A 12,666-nucleotide genomic window follows, 5' to 3' on the forward strand; every position below is an offset into this window, starting at 1 on the left:
CCTTCTTTTCTTCAATATAGGTCAATATCTGTCTTTGCTGTTCAATTAACAAATGTTAAATAATCTGTAGATCCAAGTAGCGTTGGTTGACTGGTTAAGTGGAGAGTTGGGTTGGGGAAAAAAAGAATGAGAAAAAGATTAGGGTTTGAGGTTTTTAAGTTGAATTTTTTAGGAAAATAAATTTTCTTCCTTGGAAAATCCTAAGAAAATAAAATTTTCAAGAAATTCTTGAAAATTTCAACCCTTGTACCACTTTTTAATAAGTTCAAATTGAGAAAAGAAAAATTAAGGTCCTTCACGGAAGTCTATAATTATAAGAAAACCTAGAAATCCTAACTACACTACGTATCCTAAAAAAATAAAAACACATGGGTTGCCTCCCAAGTAGTGTTAATTTTAACGTCTTTAGTCGGATCTAGCAAAAGGTCTAATTCCTAGGTATTTTCCTAACATCTAATTTGATGGACACGACCATCAACTTCTTACCCCAAATGATAGGCAGATAGATTTGGATCATCGTTAAGACATGAAAATGATTTTTTAAAATGAATAACATCCATCGTTTATCCTCAGTTCTTAGTGTTATCATATTTTCAAAATAGTTTTTAACTATCATATTCCTTAAGAGAATGAAAGTTGTAAGATAGGTATGGTCTTTACAATCTTGTGAAAGGATAGGTTGGATGGGGTACGAAGTTGGATCGGTATTGGTTAGAACTGGTGTGACTAACAAATTAGAGTCTATCCTTAATTCCTCTTGGACAATAGTCTCCTCTAATAGTGGATCAATTTTTTTAGTCAAATTTGTATAATTATCTTGTTCATTGGGAATTTGAAGTACAACTTGACTTTCAAGAGTTATCTAATTTTAAAATTGATCATTATTTCTTTCTTCTAATGAGTTATCCTAATTGGACTTTCATTATTGCTTCGATTGAAATTATAACCTCATTGGTTTGTATTTGAACTTCAATTGAGAGGAGGTTATCAATTATTGATAGACAATCATCAAAATCCTCAAAAGAGTGGAACTAGTTACTAAGGTTATTTTGAAAGAATGATGAATTTTTAGAGATTGAGATATCCTCAGTTTTGAATTGGTCAATTTTCCCCAGGTTGATTAAGACTTGATCTATGTCCTGGAGCTATTGTTGTTAATAAACTATAGTTGTTGGATGAACTATTTTTTTTGATTTAACAACTCAGTCATCAAGGATTCTAATAACGAAATTGAAGGAAAAGACAAAAATGAATGATTGAATGTTGACTCTAGCTCTGTAGTTATATATTCAAAGAATTGTTGAGAATCATAAGATTATTGAGAAATTATGGTTGGATTCATCATTGAGGTGTCGTGCATATAAAAATCACCATGGTTACCAAAGTGACTACCTTGAATGAACGCATTCTAACAAGGTATGGTATCCGAGGGAAACTTTATTTACAGGGTATGGTTGGTCGAATGAATTAGGTGTCGGTATCCAATAAATTTTTTTGCGAATTACACATATTTGCATAGCATGAAACATGGGCATACTCGAACAACACTTGGGAAAATGACCATAATTATCACATAGGACATACGAGATCCATGATTTTTTTCTAAACTCTATAATGATGTAAATCTGCTTGAGGTTTTGTATCTACTTTTACTTAACAAATACACTATAGACTCGCATAGAAAATAGGGAGAAATTCATACATTGCTTTATAGATTCTACAAACTGAATAGCCTCTAACTATTTCAAAGAAATAATCTGAGTTACCAATCCAGTTATTTAAAATCAAAGTCAGCCAGTTTAATCTTCAAATGAGAGGCGGTGCATAATGCGGAGTAAGGACACTCTTAAATCACCTCTTCATATAGAATAGACGTAGTTTATCCCCTTAGTACAGTAGGACAGGATCTTGTTTAGGTACCAACCTTGATCAAGAAGTGCAATTGGGGCAATTCGGATTAGCTTTACCTATTGAACTCAATGGGACCTAAGGTCAAGTCTAACTAAATTTTAATTAATTTTGGGCTTATTGTGAATTCAATTTCCTAAAGGCCAGGAGATCGGTAATGAAATCTGATTCTTATCTTATTTGTGTCATCTTCTTAAGGTTGTCTTTTTTTACTATGTTCAATCAGAAGTGTGCAATTATTTTCACCCAAAGTCAATATAGAAACCCACTTGCACAAGTTACGTTAGGGGTTAGAATCTTACTTCCCGTTTTAGACAGGAAATGAGCTAATTAAGACGACTCAGGCCACTGACACCAATTTCGATGTATGAACCTGAGGTGCCAAGACAGTTACGTCCTACTGTCGTCCTTCCCAAAATCTATTACAACCCGAGACTTTTCAGATTAATCAATTAAAAATTAAATTCTAAAAAGAAATAACTTTGTAAAAGAAAATCATATTACAAATATAATCCAAACAGGAAATAACAAAAAAGAAATCTCTATTTCTCTATCAAGGAATCAGATCCGGGTGGTGGAATAAAAATTTTCAACCATGTTGCACCTCGTCTAATCCTTTGGTTGAAAGTAGAAGAGAAATCAAAGTTAGATTTCCAGAAAACTTATGTGTTCATTTCCTACAGTTTGAAAAAAATTTACGTAAAAATTTGAAGTACAAATCTTGAGATTTGATTGCAGTGCTCAAGTTGACTAAGGTATCGCGGTAAAATTCTAAATGAAATTCGATAAAATTTTAGGGTTTTGTTCATACTAACTTCTAGAATTCAGAGAAATTTTTTTCAGATTTTTTTGAAAAATAAAACTTCGATCGATAGAAAATTGAATCACATTTTCGGATAAAAGTTATTGGATTACATCGTTGTCCCAAGTAGTGACGCCAATTTGTTCAATGTAGATTATCAATTAAAAATAAAGAACAAAGTTACCTTGGCAAACAAGGATCGATCCACATAGACAACATTAATCCAATATTCTTTTTACTTCAAATCCAATTCAAATTTATGCAACAAATTAAAAAATGATTTTCGAAAATAACTATCTAAAGAAAACACGAACTTCAAAGATTTAAAATACTATGAAGAACTTTAGATCAGTTTGATCCACCATCACAATTTCTATTAATAGTTTTATTATCCTCTATTTATCTTGATCCACTAAACGAAGCCAATGTTTGTGGATTGAAAAATTTAACGGTTATATTAGAAAGGAAATTTAAATTATGCGAAGTCAAGATTATAGGATAAGTATTAAGTGTTCTCTATGAAGTATGATTTAGCTTGAACTTATCAAAAAATAAACCATAAAAAATGAGGAACAATTAATATTAATTTTAATAATATTTATTTAAGATTATAACAATAAAACAATAAGGTATTATTATAAGAACAGTAAAGAGATTAATAAAAATTTGCTTAAGCTTCCTTGATCGATCTTACGAAGAGTTTAACCGATAGTCATTGCAAGATCAATAAAGAAAAAATAAAATAAAAAGATCATGAAAGTGAGAGAGTAGAGATAAGAGAAAAGAGAGTCTTTTTCATTGATTCTCAATTCTGAAATCGATAGAACTTCTTTGATTACAACACCTTCTTTTAAACAAAAGCTAAAAAAATAGGAAATAAAATTACTAAAACTCTAAATATACATTTAAAGATCTCCTTATTCTACAGATATCTCTTAAGCTCTAGTCTGGTCTCCTATTTATAAAGTCCAGATTAGGGTTTATAGGGTTTGAGACCCTTCTGTAAACACAAAAATTACAAAACCCAAATTCAATGCGAACAATCTTCAATCGTAAAGTTTTTGTGTGAATCTCGAGGTTGGACTCACCAACTTAAACTTGCTGCCCTAGCCAACCTAGGTGCTACGATCCAAGTAGATTGAATTGACCTAGGTTTTGGTCAATTGACTTTTTCGGATCCTTGATCGTAGTGGCTTCTTTGAATTTTCTGATTTGTTCCCGAAAATTTATGACTTTTTTCCTATTACACAAAAATAATAGTAATTAAATCTAAAATACATCATTTTAATTTTATCTTTCTTATTTTCAAAAATAATAAATTTTATGGATTTAAGAATTAATTTGAATAGTGCCATATTTCTGGAAAAGTTTCAATATTTGTGCTCCGATTAGGCAATTTGCACATAATAATAATAAGAATACAACACAATCATAATTCTCTCTTTAGTCTCAAGCTAAGAAGACACCATCAGTAGGTCTAGGGTTGGAAATGGATTGATTCAGTATGGGACTAGAATTACTCCAACTCGATTCAAATTTTTTAAAAGATGTACCTGATCTGATTCGAACGGATTAATGAATATGTGAATCGAATCTGATCCATTTCATTTCATCTTTATCCCAAAACTGATCCTGCCAGATCCGAACAAATGCCTTATTTTCAAATTACCAATGTTTAAAAAAATTTAAAATCTACTTTCTTACTAAAAATATAGAAGGAAATTAAAATGTCTAAAACAATTTATCTATATGTATTTATATGAAATTAAGAATACTAATACAAATTATTGAATATGTTCGAATCGGATTGGGATAGATTCGAATTCGATTTTTCAGGTTTTTCCAGATTGGATCGGTTCGGACATCCGATAAATTTCGGATCATTGCTAGCCCTAAGTGGGTATCTTCTAGATTTTTTAAATTTCTTTTATCAGGGGTCTCTTTTAGATCGAACCATTTGATTAGTTCTTCAATTGGAATGACTAGATTGGATCCGTTTATTATTTGAAATTTTTTTTCGTCCATCACAACCGTCCTAAACAGTAAAATGGGTGAGCTAATTTCTTGTGTCTGTCGTAAGCGTCATGAACGATAATGGGTGAGCTATTGTTCACAGTTGTACTAGGCATAACAACTCTCAGGTACGCCCATCTCTCTCTCTCTCTCTCTATCCTTCTTGTCTCTATTTTTGGGATACAAATAGATTAATGGTCTGAAATAAAATTAGATTTTTCTTTTCTACACTTTTCTTGTGATTTGAGTGTAAAAAATTAGTGGGTTTTATTTCTTATCTAAATTGTTTCTTGAATTTTTCTCTATTGATTGATGCAAAGATAATTCCGCAAATATTTTATCGTAATAGTTAGTGAAAATTTGAAGTGTTTTTTGGGAAGAAAAATCAACCAATATGGTGAAACCCACTTCTCATTTTAGCAACCAAGCACCCAAAAAATGTGAAAAGATGGAATAATTTGTGTATACGACTTTTCAAAAAATAAACAAGTATGACCTTAGTTAGTCTTCTTTTAATTTATATTCACACTACGTTTATACCCTCCTATCTTTGTTAAACAATAGTATATAAAAGAGTTGGGTTTTGATAAATATGAATAGTAAAAAGATAGAAGAAAGAAATAAGGGCATTTTTTATAAGAAAAATATAGAAATTACGGTTAATTTTATTTGTTTATCTTTCTTATTTTCAAAAATAGTAAATTTTATGGATTTCAAAATTAATTTGATTAGTGCAGCATTTTTGGGAATTTTTCAATTTTCGTAATTTGCTCATAATAATAATACAATACAATTGGAATTCCTTCTTCGGTCTAAGACTAAGAAGCCACCATCAATAGGTTTAGGGCAATTCCGATTCGATCTGATTCTTTTAAAGATGTACATAATCTAATCCGAACAGATTAATGAATATGTGAACCGAATCCGATCCGTTTCATTTCATCCTTAACCTGAAACTGATTCGGTCGGTCCAACCACATTCCTTATTTTCAAATTATCAATGTTCAAAAATTTTAAAAATTTAAAATTTAAAAAAATCTACTTTCCTATTATAGATATAAAGGAAAATCAAAAAGATAAAAACGTTTTATCTATCTGTATTTACATGAAATTAAGAATAATAATAAAAATTATTGAAATATGTTTGCATCGGATTGGTAGATTTGAATCCGATATGAAATTATTTTGGATCTAGGATTCCAATCCAAAAATTCGACTTTTTCATGTTTTTTTTATCGGATTGGTTTGTACATTCGATATATTTCAGATCATTGCCAACCCTAAGTGGGTACCTTTTTGATTTTTTTATTATTTATTAACGGTTCATTTTTTATGGAATTATTTAATTAGTTCTCCAACCGGATTGACTAGGTTGGAACCGTCAATCATTTGAGATTTTATTTTGTCCATCACAGCCGTCCAAAATAATAAAATGGGTGACCTAATTGCTTACGTCTATCATAACCGTCCTAAACAATAATGGATTAACTATTACTAGTAGGGAGGGTCTTCCATAACAACTCTCAGGTGCACCCATTTCTTTCTCTTTCTATTCTTCTAGTATCTATGTTTGAGATACAAATACATTACAAGTCGAAAATCAATTTTTTTTTTTTTTGCACTTTTCTTGTGATTTGAGTATAAAAAATCAATGAGTTTTTTTTTTCTTATCTAAATCGTTTCTTGAATTTCTCTCTGTTGATTGATGCAAAGATAATTTCACAACTTTTTTTGTCGTAATAGTTTGTGGTAATTTTAAGTGTTTTATGAGGAGAGAAATCTAACAATAATGTGGAACCTACTTCTCATTTTAGCAACCAAGCACGCATAAAAAGTGAAAGTGCAGAATAATTTGTGGATACGAGTTTTTTCGACTTTTCACAAAACAAACAACCATGACCTTAATTAGTCTTCTTTTAATTTATATTCACATTACGTGTATACCCTCCGATCTTTGTTACCCAATAGTATATAGAAGAGTTGGGTTTTGATAAATATGAAGAGTAAAAAGACAAAAGAAAGATATAAAGGCATTTTTGTTAAGAAAAATGTAGAAATTACGGTTCATTTTATTGTTCATCTTTCTTATTTTTGAAAACAATATATTTTATGGTTTTCAGAATTAATTTGAATAATGCCGCGTTTTTGAAAATTTTTCAATTTTCGTGCTTCGATTAGGTAATTTGCTCATAATAATATAATACTAAACAACACAACCAGAATTCCCTCTTCGGTCTCAGACTAAGAAGCTACCATCAATGGTCTAGGGTTGGAAACGGATCAATTTGGTGCTGGACTAGTGTCACTCCTATCTGATTCGAATTTTTTTAAAGATGTATCTAATCCGATCCAAACAGATTAATGAATATGTGAATTGAATCTGATCCGTTTCATTTCATCTCTAACCCGAAAACGATCCGGTTAGATCTGAACACATGTCTTATTTTCAAATTATCAATGTTCAAAAATTTTAAAAATATAAAATTAAAAAAAAAATCATTTTTCCTATTCCAAATATAGAAGGAAATAAAAAAGACTAAATGTTTTATCTCTATGTATTTATATGAAATTAAGAATAATAACAAAAATTATTGAAATATTTTTAGATTGGATTGTGTTAAATCTAAATCTGATATGAAATTATTTTTGATCTAGGATTTCAATCCGAAAATCTGATTTTTCATGTTTTTTTGGATTGGACTGGTTTAAACATCTGATATATTTTGCATCATTGCCAACCTTGAGTTGGTACCTTCTAGTTTTTATTTTTTATTTTTATCAGGGTGTCCTTTTAGATTGAACTATTTAATTTGTTTGTTAACCAGATTACGAAGTTGGAATCGTCACTACGTCATATTTCACATAAAACGACTGTAAAACCTCGAATTTTCAATTCGTATCTCAAGAAAAAAAAAGTGGAATTTTAAGAAAATTTTGAAAGTGGGACTTAGGGGTAAAACTTTAGGATATTTCTGATCATTTTTAATGGAATCTGACCTCACCATTGGATTCAAAATGATCGAAAAATATACTTTAGCCTGTAAGCACGCTCAAATGCGAGTCCGAATATAAAAGTTGCAAAATTCCCGATTATCGAGTCAGACCAGGCTAAAATAGTGACTTCTTGCTAGAGGAATAATTATTAATATTCGATTACACCATTGGATTCATAATGAAAAATTATTGAACATGAACTATTTTATTGTCATTTTTGGAGCACAAAAAGTCGAATTATCGTCAAAAACGAAAATGACGTTAATTTTAGGAGTCACCTCATGCTAAAAATATAAACTTTTGATAGAGACATAATTTGTAGAAATTGACTATACCATTAGATCTGGAATAAAAAATTAGGTGAAATAGAGTATTCATTCGTCAGTTTTGGAGTCCGAAAGGTCAAGTTATCATCGATCGAAACAATAGGCTAAATACCGATTTCGTCCCAAATTTTATATAAATAAAATTTTAATTTTTTTTCTTTTAACTTCGTTTTCTCCAACCCGTCCAACAGCAACCCATTTAAAATTTTTTTTTTTTCTTCGATCTTTCACATCAGATTCCTCGCAAACGGCTTATCGTCGACGACCGACGTAGAAGGGAGAAACGTCTGCAGCCTCGACATCTATAAAACCCACCCAAATTCCTTCTATTTTCTCATCTTTTTCACCCCGTATCATCAAAAATCAGCCGTACGTATATACGGGAATTTCGAAACGTCGACTTCGAATTTCATTCGTTTCGGGGTCAAACCGTCTTTCGTCGCAGAAGGGAGAAATGACGATGACATCGAGATCTTCGAAACCACCGGGCCGGTTTAAATAATCAGTCGTCTCAAAATACGAGTTACCTCGATTTCTATGTCATTTGCCTCGATTTTCGCGCATGTGTTTCAATTCTTTCGCATAGAGATTGTAAGGAACTTTCAATTTCTATTAGCAATCGTAGATTGTGAAAATTGCATTTAGAATTTTATCGAATTTTTTTTTATGTATTTTCAAAATATAAAATTCTTTTGTTATTTCAAAATTCGCGTCAGAAATTGCATGTTTGATATGTTTAATTGTATTTTTTAACAAATTATACGTGGGTAAGGTATTTTAACGGGTTATTTCCATCAATTGGGTCTTGTGCACTGCTCGAACCCTGTTTTGATATAAAATTTGTATTATTTTTCAATATTATTGATAAAAATAAATTATATAGTTGGAAAATGTGATTTAATATTTAATGAACTCATATTGAGTTGATGAATATCAGAAAATGGATATTTTATTGAAGAGATTGAAAATTGTAAAAATCGAAAAAAGAAAAAAAAAGTATGAAACGGTAAAATGTCAGAGTCACACCCGAGGGGTGATGTCTGCATTTTACGTTGTTGTATTGTGTGTAGGTTTGTAAACAGATATCTAGGGATAATATTGTTGGTTGCATGTTTATTTAAATTTCTGTTAGCGCGATGCGCTGTTTACTTTTCCGTTATATTATTTATTTTAGGCCGGGTGGTCACACTTGCATGGTAGGAAACTGAATATCCATTCTCAATCTTGTATTGTTAATTTCTCTTTTATTTTCAAATGAAAATAATATATATGTACCTATTTTGTGAACTGTTAAAGAGTTTGTGAATGCCTGAAGGGATAGTGCGTCATATCATTCGGAGTGATGTACTATCCTGAGATGTACGGTAGGGACCACCAAGCTCATACGTGGTATGGGACACGTATGAGAGTGGAGTCACAACTGGAATCCGGGTTTATTCCTCTCTATCTTTACCAGTGAACTTGTACTGTAAAGGTGTTCGTATACGAATGATTTGTATATTTGGGAATCACATGTATGCGTGATAGGCATAGACGAAGATGATTAGTCAGTAATCACTAACAATCTATAGTAGTCGAATGTTCTGACACATCGAAAAGAGACCAATTGCTTATGGTCACATCAAATGGTCAGCCTGAGCCAGATAAATGGTCAATCAAACGTGGTAAATCCAGCAACCGGCCACAAAATCAGGAACTAAAAGCCAGTAAAGAATTGTAACATCATGTCCCGACTGGGAGCGATCCAGTTGTGAATCTCAACTCTCTAATTCCACTACTCCACCACGTGTATTATGTATATATTGACTTATTTTAATATATAAAATGAAATGCAAGTTTAATGTTTCTATTTGGTCAATTAGATTTATACAAAAGGAAAATGCTATAGTAAGTACTGTTGGTTGATGTAAAATCAGTTTTAAAATGTTTAGTTGCACATCTTTGACTATATGTACCAGTTAATCGTAGTTTCTTCTGTAAAATTTTGTATATTTTAAAATGATTCAGTATGTTTATTTGTTCATGTTAGGAGAGGTTATTGACAGAAATTGTTTATTTCCCTACTGGTAACCATTGTTACTCACCCTTTCCTTCTCTATATTTTTTGTTTCAAATCCAAAGCTTGGCGAGGCAGGTATAAAGTACGAGTGAGAATCATCTGGTGGGTCAGATTGACAGTCAGAGTTCATCACTTGGTGAGTATTGGGGTTATAGCTCATAGTGGTATCAATTTGTCCAGGACTATTATGAATTTTATTTTGAGTATTAGGACTTCTGTTAGAGTGAGGATGTTTGTATAATTTCGTGTTTTGTTATCCTTCCGTACTCTGAGGTGCCACCTAATACCTCAAGTTTTGACATGGGGTTTTGTGTTAGTGTTTGGCGAGGTGCCACAACGACGGCCACTGCCGTTGCAAAGGAAGTTGTAAAAACGATGTAGTTTTTAGTGAACGACATTGCCACCTATCAACAAAGTGTGTTGAAAAACGAAGTTCATTTTCTGTTGCAATAAAATGATGGTCCAAAGCCATCATTTTTTGTGTCAAATTTAAATTTAATTAACAAATATAAACGATGGGTGTTCTCTGTCATAATAAAATGATGCCCCAAAGCCGTCATTTTTTTTTGGTCAAATTTAAATTAATTTACGGATATAAACAACAGTCATTACTTGTATTTTTTTTCGACATTTTTAACGACTGCAATTGTATGTCATTTTTAATATTTTTTTACCAGAGAGGGTGTGGCGCCCCGCCGAACACTAACACAAATCCTCATGTCAGATCTCGAGGTACTAGGTGGCACATCGAAATTTTGGCATGGTCTCCTCTGTTTATGTTAGCATTCGAAGGCGTTCAACCAGCACCTGATAAACGATATACAATCCTGCATATAACAAACAAAATATAATACTAGCGGAAGCCTATATACGTCTAATAACGTACGAAAGATCAGAGTGTGGAAGAAAAAATTATAATACAGGATTATACGAAAATTTCTCACTCTAACATAAGTCCTATCGCTCATAACAAAATCTATAATACTTTTTGAACAAATCGACACCACTAGGGGTAATAACCCCAATACTCACCAAGTGACGAACTCTGACTGTCTATCTGACCCACCAGATGATTCTCACTCGTGCTCTATACCTGCCTCGCCAAGCTTCGGATCTGAAACTAAAAAAATGGAGAAAGAAAGGGTGAGTAACAATGGTTACCCAGTAAGGAATAACACAATTTCTACCAATAACCTCTTCTAACATGAACGAATAAGCATACTAAATCATTTTAAAATATACAAAATTTTACAAAAAAAACTACGATTAACTGGTACATATAGCCAGGGATGAACAACTAAACATTTTAAAACTCACATTACATCGATCAGCAGTACTCACTATAACATTATCTTTTTATACAAATCTAATTGATTAAATGGAAACAATAAACATGCATTTCATTTTATATATCAAAGTAAGGCAATAGATACATAATATACACTATGGTGGAGTATTGGAATTAGAGAGTTGGGATTCACGACATGATGTTACAATTCTTCTCTGGATCTTAGTTCCTGATTTTGTGGCCGGTCGCTGCACTTACCACATTTGGTTAACCATTTATCCGGCTCAGGTTGGCCATTTGATGTGACCGTAAGCAATGGGTCTCTTTTCGATGTGTCAGAACGTTCGACTACTATAGATTGTTAGTGATCACTGACTAATCATCTTCGTCTATGCCTATCAGGCGTGCATGTGATTCCCAAATAAACAAATCATTCGTATATGACCACCTTTACATTACAAGTTCATTGGTAAAGATAGAGAGGAATAAACCCAGATTCCAGTTGTGACTCCACTCTCATACGCGTCCCATACCACGTATGAGCTTGGTGGTCCCTACCGTACATCCCAGGATAGTACACCACTCCGGATGATATGACGCACTATCCCTTCAGGCATTCACAAACTCTTTAACAACTTACAAAATAATTACATATATATATATATATATATATTATTTTCATTTGAAAATAAAAGAGAAATTAACAATACAAGATTGAGAATAGATATCCAGTTTCCTACCATGCAAGTGTGGCAACCCGGCCTAAAATAATAACAAAACGGAAACAGCGCCTCGCGCTAATAGAAATTTAAATAAACATGCAACCAACAATATTATCCCTGGATATCTGTTCACCAACCAGCACACAACACAACAATGTAAAATACAGACATCACCCCTCGGGTGTGATTCTGACATTTTACTGTTTTATACCCTTTTTCCCTTTTTTCGATTTTTACAGTTTTCAATCTCTTCAATAAAATATCCATTTTCTGATATTCATCAACTCAATATGAGTTCATTGAATTTTAAATCACATTTTCCAACTATAGAATTTATTTTTATCAATAATATTAAAAAAAATATACAAATTTCATATCAAAACGGGGTCCGAGCAGTGCACAAGACCCAATTTATGGAAATAACCCGTTAAAATACCCTACCCACGTATAATTTATTAAAAATATAATTAAACATATCAAACATGCAATTTCTGGCATGAATTTTTGAAATAACAAAAGAATTCTATATTTTAGAAATACATCCAAATTTTTTC

The sequence above is a fragment of the Akebia trifoliata genome, chromosome 6, assembly GCF_017979445.1.
Source record: "Akebia trifoliata isolate Shusen 1 chromosome 6, ASM1797944v1, whole genome shotgun sequence".
Taxonomy (NCBI): Eukaryota; Viridiplantae; Streptophyta; class Magnoliopsida; order Ranunculales; family Lardizabalaceae; genus Akebia; species Akebia trifoliata.